This window comes from Haliotis rubra, unplaced genomic scaffold, assembly GCF_003918875.1.
Source record: "Haliotis rubra isolate DU_JTF1 unplaced genomic scaffold, ASM391887v1 Scf1022, whole genome shotgun sequence".
In the NCBI taxonomy this organism is placed as follows: Eukaryota; Metazoa; Mollusca; class Gastropoda; order Lepetellida; family Haliotidae; genus Haliotis; species Haliotis rubra.
In genome coordinates, this window is record NW_025764918.1 from 100,589 (window position 1) to 115,134 (window position 14,546).

Consider the following 14,546-nt stretch of genomic DNA (forward strand, 5'->3'; position numbering starts at 1 on the left):
AACATACTGTACACACACCTCTTGTCACAACATACTGTACACACACACCTCTTGTCACAACATACTGTACACACACACACCTCTTGTCACAACATACTGTACACACATACCTCTTGTCACAACATACTGTACACACTCGACTCATGTCACAACATACTGTACACACACCTCTTATCACAACATACTGTACACACACACCTCTTGTCAAAACACACTGTACACACATACCTCTTGTCACAACATACTGTACACACATACCTCTTGTCACAACATACTTTACACATACACACCTCTTGTCACAACATACTGTACACACGCACCTCTTGTCACAACCTACTGTACACACATACCTCTTGTCACAACATACTGTACACACACACCTCTGGTCACAACATACTGTACACACATACCTCTTGTCACAACATACTGTACATACATACACCTCTTGTCACAACATACTGTACACACACACCTCTTGTCACAACATACTGTACACACACCTCTTGTCACAACATACTGTACACACACACCTCTTGTCACAACATACTGTACACACACCTCTTGTCACAACATACTGTACACACATACCTCTTGTCACAACATACTGTACACACATACCTCTTGTCACAACATACGGTACACACATACCTCTTGTCACAACAAACTGTACACACATACCCCTTGTCACAACATATTGTACACACATACCTCTTGTCACAGCATACTGTACACACATACCTCGTCTTATCACAACATACTGTACACACATGCCTCTTGTCACAACAAACTGTACACACATACCTCTTGTCATAACATATTGTACACACACGCCTCGTCACAACATACTGTACACACATACCTCTTGTCACAACATATTCTACACACACGCCTCGTCACAACATACTGTACACACATACCTCTTGTCTTATCGCAACATGCTGTACACACACCTCTTGTCACAACATACTGTACACACACACCTCTTGTCACAACATACTGTACACACATACCTCTTGTCACAACATACTTTACACATACACGCCTCTTGTCACAACATACTGTACACACGCACCTCTTGTCACAACATACTGTACACACATACCTCTTGTCACAACATACTGTACACACACACCTCTTGTCACAACATACTGTACACACACACCTCTGGTCACAACATACTGTACACACATACCTCTTGTCACAACATACTGTACACACACACCTCTTGTCACAACATACTGTACACATACCTCTTGTCACAACATACTGTACACACATATACCTCTTGTCACAACATACTGTACACACATACCTCTTGTCACAACATACTGTACACACATACCTCTTGTCACGACATACTGTACACACATACCTCTTTGTCACAACATACTGTAGACACTCACCTCATGTCACAACATACTGTACACACACACCTCTTATCACAACATACTGTACACACACACCTCTTTGTCACAACATACTGTACACACACCTTTGTCACAACATACTGTACACACATACCTCTTGACAGAACATACTGTACACACATACCTCTTGTCACAACATACTGTACACACACACCTCTTGTCACAACATACTGTACACACATACCTCTTGTCACAACATACTGTACACACACACCTCTTGTCACAACATACTGTACACACACACCTCTTGTCACAACATACTGTACACATACCTCTTGTCACAACATACTGTACACACATACCTCTTGTCACAACATACTGTACACACATACCTCTTGTCACAACATACTGTACACACATACCTCTTGTCACGACATACTGTACACACATACCTCTTGTCACAACATACTGTACACACTCACCTCATGTCACAACACACTGTACACACACCTCTTATCACAACATACTGTACACACACACCTCTTGTCACAACATACTGTACACACATGCTTCTTGTCACAACATACTGTACACACATACCTCTTGTCAGAACATACTGTACACACACATACCTTTTGTCACAACATACTGTACACACACACCTCTTGTCACAACATACTGTACACACATACCTCTTGTCACAACATACTGTACACACATACCTCTTGTCACAACATACTGTACACACATACCTCTTGTCACAACATACTGTACACACATACCTCTTGTCACAACATACTGTACACACACACCTCTTGTCACAACATACTGTACACACACACACCTCTTTGTCACAACATACTGTACACACACACACCTCTTGTCACAACATACTGTCACAACATACACACACACCTCTTGTCACAAACATACTGTGTACACACACACACCTCTTGTCACAACATACTGTACACATACACGCCTCTTGTCACAACATACTGTACACACGCACCTCTTGTCACAACATACTGTACACACATACCTCTTGTCACAACATACTGTACACACACCTCTTGTCACAACATACTGTACACACACACCTCTGGTCACAACATACTGTACACACATACCTCTTGTCACAACATACTGTACACACACCCCTTTGTCACAACATACTGTACACACACACACACCTCTTGTCACAACATACTGTACACATACCTCTTGTCACAACATACTGTACACACATACCTCTTGTCACAACATACTGTACACACATACCTCTTGTCACAACATACTGTACACACATACCTCTTGTCACAACATACTGTACACACATACCTCTTGTCACAACATACTGTACACACATACCTCTTGTCACAACATACTGTACACACACTCACCTCTTGTCACAACATACTGTACACACACCTCTTATCACAACATACTGTACACACACACCTCTTGTCACAACATACTGTACACACATGCCTCTTGTCACAACATACTGTACACACATACCTCTTGTCACAACATACTGTACACACATACCTCTTGTCACAACATACTGTACACACACACCTCTTGTCACAACATACTGTACACAGATACCTCTTGTCACAACATACTGTACACACATACCTCTTTTGTCACAACATACTGTACACACATACCTCTTGTCACAACATACTGTACACACATACCTCTTGTCACAACATACTGTACACACATACCTCATGTCACAACATACTGTACACACACCTCTTATCACAACATACTGTACACACATACCTCTTGTCACAACATACTGTACACACATACCTCTTGTCACAACATACTGTACACACATACCTCTTGTCACAACATACTGTACACACATACCTCTTGTCACAACATACTGTACACACACACCTCTTGTCACAACATACTGTACACAGATACCTCTTGTCACAACATACTGTACACACATACCTCTTGTCACAACATACTGTACACACACACCTCTTGTCACAACATACGGTACACACATACCTCTTGTCACAACAAACTGTACACACATACCTCTTTTCACAACATACTGTACACACACACCTCTTGTCACAGCATACTGTACACACATACCTCTTGTCACAGCATACTGTACACACATACCTCTTGTCACAACATACTGTACACACATACATCTTGTCACAACATACTGTACACACACATTGCTGGTCACAACACACTGTACACACATACCTTTTATCACAACATACTGTACACACATACCTCCTGTCACAACATACTGTACACACATACCTCTTGTCACAACATACTGTATGCACATACCTCTTGTCACAACATACTGTACACACACACCTCTTGTCACAACATACTGTACACACATACCTCTTTTCACTTGGATGTAGTCACTTTAGCTTGATAATGGTGTCATAATCTTCATCAGAAGGTCGTTCTGTGCAATAAACAAGAAGTTATCCATAAAGTTGTATGCTTCATGATCAATCTCTTGCTGTCCTTGGACAGGTTCAGTTATCAAAAGGCTTCTGGGATATTACTCAGATGTCTTCCTGTACACATACATGTAAAGATCCGGGTTAAAATTGGTCTTCAGTAACCCATGCTTGTCTTGAGAGGCGACTAACGGATCGGGTTGTCAGACTCGCTGAAGTGGGTGACACATCATCGTACCCCAATTGCATAGAACGATGCTCATGTTCACTGGATTGTCTGGTCCAGGCTGGATTATTTACTTACCGCCGCCATATAGCAGAAATATTGCTGAGTGCGGTGTTAAACAACCAACAAGTATAGTTTGGCATGAAATGCATGTGGACCCGTTTTTTTTAAAATATCTCTTCATCCAATGACCCAATCGATTTCAAACTGTGCAAGTGGATGTTTTGTCAGACAACCTAATCACATTGTAAATCACCGATTTTATGCATTTGTATTAAAGAATCTGTCTATGTAACTGTCAACAAAATAAACAGCAGACCGCAGACTGTTTGCAGAGGGAGGGAGCCAATGACCTGTAACAGTGGCAGTGTTGGGTCATAAAGGTAAATGCACGTGCAGTTCATGATAGTTACCTGTGCACTGCACAGTGATAGACCGTTTGGATTATTCACATTGACTACTTCTAGCTGTCATCATGAAAGCTTATTCAGATGATGCTAAACGTTTAATTAGAAATGTGTTTAATTTTTTTTTAAAAGAGAGCAAACGTAGCAAACCGATTTATAAGGTGTCGGATCACATGAAACGTACAACTTTTGCTCTTGGCATGAAAAAGAACATCGTGCTAAAAATTGTGAAAAATAAACCAACAACCAATAAACAAAACCTTGTACAAAAAGGTAGGCATCCAAAGTTAGATTCTTTTAACATCAGGGTCATCAGAGATGTCATTCGCCGGCTATTTGCTAGAAATTAACACTTCTTCATACCTGTCACGTGCATAGCTGACCTACATTGACGAACGATGACCTTTATGACCCAACACTGCCACTGTTACAGGTCATTGGCTCCCTCCCTCTGCAAGCAGTTTGCATTCTGCAATTTATTTTGTTGACAGTTACATAGACAGATTCTTTAATACAAATGCATAAAATCGGTGATTTACAATGTGATTAGGTTGTCTGACAAAACATCCACTTGCACAGTTTGAAATCGATTGGGTCATTGGATGAAGAGATATTTACAAAAAACGGGTCCACATGCATTTCATGCCAAACTATAATTGTGTGTCATAACATTCGAATGTGCAATGAAATCAACATTTCATTTGCTTCTATAAATCTTTCTATGTTGAACAGGGTATTATTATAGTGTGTTATGCACCCATGACGATCCAGAATTCTCCAGCAACCCTTACTTATTCTGAGCGATGACTAATGGGTGTCCATCCTCGCTGACGTGGTTCACACGTCATCGTATTCCAATTCCGTAGATCGATGATCATGATCTGGTCCAGACTAGATTACTTACAGACCACCGCCATATAACTGTACAATTGCAGAGAGCAGCGCTAAACATTCACCCTTTCAGGTGGGATTCTAACAATTCCATGGAAGCATAATTTGGACCTTTGCAAAAAGGATCAGTTGTTGAATATTCCAATGAAAACAAATGCTAATCCTGTCAAGCAATTTATTCAACAACGACTCAAAATAGCAACACATTCTATTCAACTAAATTCTGCACCAAATGTAAGCAATGAAACCACTAGCATTTTTAATGCCACCATCTACACCTTTCACTGAACCTGGATGTATGAGACAACCGTTTCCACAGACATCCCGAAGTGATGAAGTCAGGAACCCCCATCAATGCTATACTATAAGGCCTACAGGCCAAGATTTGTCCTTACAAAGCCCACAACCCAACATATAAAACTCTGAAACGTGTTACAATTAACACCCAATGCAACCAGCCTCCTCGAGAGCTTCTGGTTGTTTGAAGGCAAATGGTTCCCTAGAATTTGTTCAAAACATTTTCAGATGGCGCCAATATTATTTCATGTGCGCATATGGTAAAAGATGTCAATTGGTTATTCCAAATTAATCCCAAATAACCATCATTCTGAGGTACAATTTTAGTCCATGGAATTTGTTTAAAATATTTTCAGATGGAACTTACATTGTTTAGTGTACCAATCTGGTAAGTGATGTCAATCAGTTGTCCGAAATTAACCCCAAATAACTATTGTTTCTGAGGTGCGATATTAGTCCGTCATTGAAAATTGATTTCCAGTTCCTTGGGTGTTGTAAGATATTTCTCATTCAAACTGATACTGTTTTCATCGAACATATTATACTGTAAAGGGATTATATCACATATCGGTTCTACTGTTTCAAATCACCAAAAGCTGTATGTGCAAGAGGCCATTCAATGGCCATGATGTTCAACATCAAGAAAGATTGAGTGGAATATTGTGGAAACGACTGCCCACCACTAAGCTGTGTAACTATCTGCAGTGTTGTGAAATCACTGAAAGACAATCAGGTTTGACATCAGCGTGAAGCTACCACTAGACATTGTGTAGACATACACTTATGATATGAATTTCATATAAAAATAGCAATCATGAGCTCACAATAGCAAGAAAAGGAAATATTAGGGGGCATGTTTTCAAAAAACACCTTAAACAAATATTGACAAATTATAGTTAGCAAGGTAGAAACCGGCTTCAGCAAAGTCTTTTTTATGAGATACAACTCCAAAAGTTCATGACAACCAGAGTCTTTCATATTGCTATGGTTACCATGGCAGCGTGAACATATAAAGTAATATGAAAGAATCTGTAGTCTTTGACTCCTTGGGAGAAGTGTAATAATAATTATAAGATAAGGCGAACCATTTTTAATGATTTTGAAAATTATTAATTGTTCTCAAATCAACCCCTGATAACTTTAAATAATGCAAACTGTTTCTCAAAGGTGCTAAATAAAAGAGCACATTGTGAAAAGCTGATTATTTTCAAAAGAGGTATTTCAACATTTATCTTTTTTTGCAAATATGACATCTCGATACAACCCCCTAAGTTGCTATGTACAAAAGAAATTGATATTGTTATATTAAATATAACAATATTTCCATTAATGTAGGTTCGTTCCACAAACCTTAAACTCCCTTTCACCGTAACACATGCACATTTCAAGAAAAAGTATTTTTCAAAAACATGGCTGCCTTCATATTTGTGCATTCCAAAGGTACATAAATTTCTTTTAAATGTTTGAATAAGGACTAATGAAACCTGATGAATAATATTAGTTATCAGCTGAAGAAATATAATTGTGATGCTTTGGAACTGAGCATTGAATATTCAGTGAGAATGGGATAATTTTGTCAGTCAGCCCTTCAAGACTTACCCCCAATATAGCTGGAATATTGCTGAGTGTGGCGTTAAAATAACAACCAACTTAAAAACATACAATGTTTTCTGTGAAATGGGGAACCAAACAATCATTTGCATTGAACACACAGCATATCCTAATGTCAAATATTCTTCATGTTGAAGGAACATATTGTTTTATTTGTGGTCAACTTTTTTTTCAAAACTTTTTGGGATCAGATAATCATAGGTTATTTTATAAATCCAAACTAACACTCCCCTACCCATCCACCCTGAATATTAATTGGCCAGCCCATTACAAATACATCCAATACACATCTCCAAATACATGTTTGTGATGATTACACTTCTTTCTAAAATGTTTCTAAAAAATTACAGAGACAAGGCTACACAAAAATGTCTTGTTCCCAAAATGTTTTCAGAATATATAACTTTCCATGCCTCCTCAATAATTACCAGGGAAGCAAGAGCGTTAAATGTTTATCTAATATTTCTAAGTAATCATGGCTTGTAATTTATGGTAAAAATATTACATTTTTTATTGATCATGCTTTTTTTTAAAATCCACCCTCACAAACATTGTCAAACAGTTAAGAGCAACAAGACATTTAGAAAAAGTGGCCAGGTGATAAAACGTATTATTTTCAATCATCAACCCTTCAAGGTCCTTGTAACATATGTTATATTTGGGATTACACTTTCTCAGTAAAGTACAGATTCCAGTACTTTTGTTGGGTTGAGTCCCATCTGGGATTTGAACCCACACTCTCAGAGTCAGTCACCTAATCACCATGCAGTACACCAAGTCAGCCGCCTAGCTCACTCAGCCACCGCTACTTTCACAAAAGGAAGTCGGACAACTGGTAGTCTAGACCACAGACTTCGTGTATCCCTCTGATGAGTGCAAATTGGCACGGCTCCCAAGTCCGACAGCTATGAATACACAAATATAACGTGTTACATTTGACCACTCACTAAATGGCATTGTGTACTTCAAAGCATTCCAAAAATATTCCCTCAGTTGACATATCCAAACATGACATTTTTTACAATTCCAATATGAAAACAAGAATGAATAAACAATTACTGATTACTGATAATGATTTTGATAATGACAAAAACCTTAACTCATACTCCCAACTGTTCTTTGTCTAAACTCTGGGTCAACAGACATCAAGGGTCCACTTTTTGTGACCACAAATCGTTACATGTCAATCAACATCAAACAATAAAAAAGGTAAATTTGTCAAAAAATCCTGAAATATTAAAATGAGGTTGAGGTCATGATTTAATTATCTAAAAGCTGTTTTTATATAAAAAGTACCATACTCCCTCTCAATCAACACCCAAAACTCAGGGTTGCAAAAAAGATCTTAAAAGTATTATGTACATCTTCAATGTTTACATATATTAAGTTGTGATAGAAGCTAATATCATGAGACAACATATATATTACATGAATATGTTATGATACTTGGAAACAATTAGGATTGAAACATTTAATGACACAAAAAAGTATCTTGGATCATATGACACATTGAAGCAATCATGATTGAAGCATATTATGATACAATGCAGCAACCATGATAGAAGCATATTATGACACAATGAAGCAATCATGATTGAAACATTATAATACATTGAAGCAATCATGATTAAAGGATGTTTTGACACAATGAAACAATCATGTTGAAGCATTATGACACAATGAAGCAATCATGATTGAAGCACATTTTGACACATAGAAGCAATAATGATTGAAGCACATTTAGACACATCATAGCAATCATGACTGAAACATATCAATACACAATGGAGCAATCATGATTGAAGCAGAGTATGACACACTGAAGCAATTATGGTTAAAACATTTTATGACACATGGTTGCACTTATTATTGAAGCATTTTATGACATATGGCACAATCATGATTGAGGAACTTCACTGCACAAATATAAACCACCATCTTCGTTGTTGCCATATTGAAAAACAGAATCATAATGTTCATTTTGACACAAACAACATACATATATCATACAAGATTATACCAATGACAAGAATTTTCTTTTCGACCCTCACAGACAATGTACGTATTAATAATTGACTATTATCATGATGTGTATTTTGATAAATCAAGATTAAACAAGTATATACATTTCAATGATTTGTTCTAGACCAAACCAGCTGTAGTCACATGACACATATCAAATGCATATACTGATGGAAACAAAAAAGGGAACATGCTTGTCACGTTAATATTGACCCACTACACACTCTGAGTTACCATACTAGGTGTCTGAAGGTGGACAAAAGGTTAATTTAATAACAAAGAATGAAATATACTGTACATAAGTTTTTGTAACTTGATAATTCATGATGACAGATTTGTTTCATGTGGGTTGTTAGTGTGATCCACAGATCCATGAACACAATCTGCTGTATATTGCCAATACAAGTTACACAGGAGACAGGAGCTGGTCGGACAACAGATGCTGAATTTCACCCTCATCATTTTCAATTTTAGGCATTTTGTATTACCGGTAATTATATTTCATGTTTTGTACGTTAAATAGAAATGGAACTTGGATAAAATACATGAAAACTTCAACTCATTTTATAGAAAACAAAAATATCAAGAAACCATTGAGACCTTGGCAGTATGATAGCAAAAAGAAGACAAAACGAAGAGAAACCTCAAAGGACTGTGTTGGAAAATAGGTTATTTGGGTCCGCTCGATCCTGATTAGATCCCGGCTACCCCTCTGACTACCCAGCCTCATGGTAAATCACGTGACAAATATAATAATAATAATAATAAAACTCCATGGTTACACTCTAAATCGCTAACATTTTGCAAAAGCTCCTCACCATACAGTATGTAATCATTCCTTTCGACATATTTTTGAGCAATGAAAAAACTTTAGTCAGCTTCACTTAAGCATGATTAGATTGTTTATACATGTATATGGATAGTTTCTGTCATGCCCTATCTTACATTTAGCACCCAGCTCCTAACATCAACAGTGGGTACCCAGGTAGGATTGGATAATAGGGGCTGGGTTTCCTGGGCTCAATTCCACAAAACAATCTTAGTGCTAAGGTGATCATAATTCCCATACTTATGATCATCGTAGTGCTAAGATCACTTTGTGGAACGGCTCTGGTGAAACAATTCCCTATCTTACATTCAGCACCCAATTTTGGAAATCAACAGTGGGTACCCAGGTAGGGTTGGACAACAGGGATGGGGTACCTGGGTTCTGATCCCTAAAACTTTCAAAGTGCTTTGACATTTATAACCCTATGATAAATTATAGAGTGATGATTAGTAGTAACGTTACGAACACTTGATGGATGTGGATCTGGATGTGGATCTGGATGTGGATCTGGATGTGGATGTGGATGTGGATCTGGATGTGGATCTGGATATGGATCTGGATGTGGATGTGGATGTGGATGTGGATGTGGATCTGGATGTGGATGTGGATGTGGATGTGGATGTGGATGTGGATCTGGATGTGGATCTGGATGTGGATGTGGATGTGGATCTGGATGTGGATGTGGATGTGGATCTGGATGTGGATCTGGATTCGGGGCCTTTTGAACAAAGCAATCTTAGCACTAAGGCAGTCGCAACTCCCATACTAATGATCATCATAGGGCTAAGATCGGTTTGTGAAACAGGGTCCTGGATAGCACATCTGGACTTGTCCCAGCCCTAGAATCTTGCATGAGTCATGAATATCATATGAAAACAGATCTATTGCTCGGATTTAGTATCTCCCTGCATGAAGCTCAGATAAACTCTAAATATAAGGTAAGGCCTGGTGAACTTTTGAATCAGCTAATCAGATCGTTTTAGGTACGAGGTCAGAAAACTGCAATTCCACTTTCTGTAGCTTCAAAATGAATGTGAAAGGGCAGTTCTAAATGAAGAATGGATGACAAAAATTAACACCCTCACACTGGTTTTATTTGCATCATTCACCTCCAAAGGGTTCACTATAAGGACATGTTTCTTCTGGTACTGGGGTCTGTTTAAACACTGAAATGTCGGAATCATGGTCAAAAACAGCAAAATAAGTGGAAAGTAAATATAGTGGAGCAAAATCTTGTTTGAAACCTTGACATCTCTAACTGAAAAGCCCTAGTATCATTCAGGTTTATTCAGAAGTTAAAATTTGCACAGGATTAAACTTTTTGAATACTCTAAACAAGCACAGACTAAAGTGCTACTGCAAGATGGCAGTCAAAGGGAAATAACTCTGGTGGCTACAGTTTACAACCAAAACATAAACTAATCCTTCAGTTAATAAAAACTAGGCCGAACTCTCACCTAACACTAAACTATTTTGAGTTTGTTGAAAGGAATGAATAGGAAATCAAATATTAAACAAACATTCCTGTCAACTGGCACCATCCGTTACAGGTACCAGCTCAGTATTAAGAAGTATCCATCTTGTAGATAGATACTAATGAAACACTATGCCATGTTGAAGATTCGAGATGCCAGAGACATAATTCAAAGATAAAAGTTGCAAAGTCAAACCAGTGTGATTTTCCTCCTTTTGCCTGCCGATGTATATCGTCCTTCTAGAGTATATATTTTCAACATGTTCAAAATACACAATTACAAACTTAAGATTCGTGACATTTAATAAAACATATTTTCTATCTAATCCTTCTCTCATATATATGAGACCAGTTCTATGGTTACCGAGATTGCAGAGTTGTCATTAAAGGAGGTATCAATGTATTAATGTGTCATGATACCCATCAGAGACAATACAAAAACTGTCAAGTAGTATATCAAACCAAACCAGTTTCTGGTTAGTGTCATTTAATTTGTATATAGACAGACTCCCACATTTGAAATAGATAATAACAGGTCCCAAGCACTGAAATATCTAACTTGTCTAAATGTCTATCCTCAGTAGATCAGAATCTTGCCTTATCACAGTGTATGAAATAAGCCGAAAAACCCAGCCAGACATCAGGACTGGTAACTTCAAAATGTTACCAGTCCAAAATGGATTTAACCAGACCAGACACCAAGATATGGTGAATATTTACTCAGATGTATGGAACATCTAAAAACATTTAGCAGACCATCGGACTGGCTAGCTGTAAATTTAGTCCATCCGTCAGAAATCTAGCCCATCTCGGGCTGTCGGACGGGCCTTATTTCATACGCTGCTTATCATTGCATTACATACAAGTTCAACAACATAGCAAAATAACGACATCATCCTTCTGATTAACACAAAGTCATACAGACACTGAAATATACAACTAGTGTCAATGACATACAATGGCATTCAGCATGATGCTGTGATATCAACATGAAATGTACGACATGAAATGTACACCTGAAATACACAAGGTTTATTATGACGTTCCATGAAATAGACTCTGTGAGTAGAAAATGCAAATATTATGAAACTTGAGCAATTGATGGTTTTAGCAATTTTTGGCATACAATTTCAAAAATTTATTTTGGCATTATTATGAAGTCATTATGATTCTCTCATCTTGTGCATTCAAGCAAAATCAATCAAACTGGATTGTTGATATTGACGTATATATAAATGAGACAAACATGTAATTGCATGGTAATACGCTCTGCGTCTATAACAATATATCACTTCAGCACCTATGGAATAATAAGTACACTACATTAAGTATCTAATACTTACATATTCATGATTAAGAGGTCACAGCTTCACTTATCATGTTTATGACAGGTTTTCATAGTACCATCAAAATCTGTGCAATGTAAGCATTTGTATAAGTTTAATGTTAGTTAAAGCTGAACAATCTGGTTATGTGTCTGTTTCTGATGTACAATTCCCAAATGTTGGTCTATTTTCCCCATTGCTGTACATAACATGGGCAGGTAACTCTGAATTTCATTCCAGACATACTGATGGATCATCAACAAAAAAAGAACCAGAGAATTTTTACTATCACATCCATTCCCATTGTTCTGTCTAAAATATGAAGAACAAAATATAAAATAAGTTTACAAGCAAAAATGAAAGATGAATTAACCATTAGCAATAAATTTCGATCTCGGTCAAATATCAACATTGGTATATAACGTAAGCTTACAAGCAGTAACCTATTACATAACACTAGTTCTATACAACCCAGAGCCCCATTTCAGTTGAGCTTCGACTGTCGTACCTCCTATACTACATGATAGTCGTAGCTTTCTGAAATGGGACCCTGGTGTTTGTATCCAACACATTTATATAAGTGCAACATACAAGCCACGTGACCAGCAGTGGTGAAATAAACACTGAAATGTACAACTACACATCTATGTACATCTATTTCGCTATGAGATTAAGAAAAAGTATTGTTGCAGAAAAGAATTTATAAATGACTTCTATCTACTCATGTAAACTCTAAATGTACTACAGGCCTGTGGCCTTTTAAGTACTGAAATAAAGATTGATTGAACTACACATCAATCAATAGCAGGAAACAGAACCAATCATTTCGCATAGACAGACCGTGTTCAAATTTCAAAGCCTTTAAAAATTATTTGATTAGAGGGGATAATTATTGTGAAAGTTTATCATGTAGGGGTGAAACGGTATACCACGGTATTAGTAGAACTGCGGTATTTTGGCTTCGCTTCGGTATACCGTAATGCAATAAAAACAATCAGTATTTTTGGTTTTCGTACCATTCCTCTATCTAGTCATAAAATGACAGTTTTGTTCATTCAAAATAACAAAGATTATGATTATTTTTTTCCATGTTATTAAACAATGTAAGGTTTGGCACTTGTACCGCAATACGTACCGTACCGTGGTAGGAACGAACCGTTTCACCCCTAGTATCATGCTCAGTACTGCATCTTTCTGCAGCAACAATTTTCAAAAACAGCTTTTTTAATTCTGGAATATTGTAATATTTTTACAATTATTCCATAAAACTTTTATCAAGATTTCATAACCTGTTAATCTCTGATTCTTTTCAGTTTATCACTAATTTGGGAAAAAATACAAACTACTGATGTCATGACTATTCCACTTCAGAAATCAAAATAAAAAAGACATCCACTGAGGGCTATTTCATTTGGTCAGCTTCCACTATCCAGTATGTCCTATCTCCATTCTGCCCTATAACAACATATACACCGGATCCCCCACCATCTGTTTATTCTGGATGTGACATCATCATCCGGTCTTTCTTATTATTAACACCCATGAAAGATCCGGGTTTGAATTAGTCTTTAGTGAGTGAGTGAGTGAGTGAGTGAGTTTAGTTTTACGCCGCACTCAGCAATATTCCAGCTATATGGCAGC

General features: G+C 37.4%; 1 long non-coding RNA gene across 1 annotated transcript; it reads right to left on the minus strand.

Moving 5' to 3' along the window:
- Positions 1-5,508: 5,508 nt before the first annotated feature.
- On the minus strand, positions 5,509-10,684 carry LOC124271049. The gene is made up of 2 exons (XR_006896929.1): positions 7,620-10,684; positions 5,509-7,580 (listed from the first exon to the last, which is right to left on the minus strand). It is a non-coding gene; the product is annotated as an uncharacterized LOC124271049 (long non-coding RNA).
- Positions 10,685-14,546: the final 3,862 nt, after the last annotated feature.